Below are 1,263 nucleotides of genomic sequence, written 5' to 3' on the forward strand. Positions count from 1 at the left end.
CCTAGATATAATAACCATTAACATTTAATTTTTTAGTCTTTGGCACTAAAATTGTATGGCACCAGGATCCCATATAACTAAGAAAATAATACTATTAACAATAAAATAAAATAAAATAAATAAAACAAAATGAATGAAAAAAGACAAAATGGATTCATGAGGGTCTGAAGGAATTTGCTACTTTCATCAGAATGATGAATCCAGACACATTGTAGCATACCAGTAGCTTCATCCTTTTTGTACATGTGTGCAACAACAACACATACACACAAAGACCAGAATTTGTGTTACAACACCATAATACTGTTGTAGATATTCTGCCTCGTCAGCAGATGTCACTGGTTATATGGCTGCAATTTGGGGCTGGGAGTGATGGTGTAAATACAATAACTGTAAGAGGCGGCAGCAAGCCGGTTTACCTTCTAATCAGTATTTTGCAAGAAATCATGCTAACCACGGCAGCCATTTTGTAAAAGCACACAATATACTTTCAAAATTCTAGTAGTACAAAAAAGTCAGGGCCTTCTCATCAAATATTGCATTAAAAAGGACTTCTTTTGAACAAGTGAAGGACCTAAAGATTTAATGACGGAGCAAGATGGGCAAATGGGACATTCATTTTGTATTAGTGCTGCTACAGACAAACTGCCTATGAACTAGTCTCCAGATAGGTTGGGACTATATGGCTCCCAGAATTTCCCTGAACGGAATGGAATAGTGACTAAAAATTATGAGAGTTATGGTATATAATCCTAACACAACCACTGAAGGTCAGTGATTTTCAAACATGAAAATTTTGACATTAAAATATGTGCATTTCAACTCCCAGAATTTCCTAGACATCATTAATAGGTGTTGGCAATGGAGAACCCACAGAATTTCCCATGCTAGCAGGGGACTCTGGAAGTGAAGTCCATACATCTTAAAGTTGCCAACTTTGAAAAATTCTGCTATGGATCATCAGTTGCTTCTGGTCTCTTGTATTGCCTAGAACATGATTTTAAAAAGATGGTCCATTGAACTTTTGTCCTGATCTCCCACAAAAAAATTAACTACCCCCAGACCTCTGGAGTGAAAGTTCACAAAGTCAGAAATTTTGCAACCTCCTTGTGCCATGAACTACTATGGATGACTTTCTTCATCAGGAATGGCAGGCTTGCTGCTACTGTTTCTCTGGTCTACAGGAATCATTCACATGCAGGATTAACAGGGGCTGCCTGTGTTTCTTGTTTGCCCACCACCACCACCACCCACACAAAAGGC

This window comes from Pantherophis guttatus, chromosome 4 (genome assembly GCF_059756535.1).
Source record: "Pantherophis guttatus breed Tessera chromosome 4, ASM5975653v1, whole genome shotgun sequence".
In the NCBI taxonomy this organism is placed as follows: domain Eukaryota; kingdom Metazoa; phylum Chordata; class Lepidosauria; order Squamata; family Colubridae; genus Pantherophis; species Pantherophis guttatus.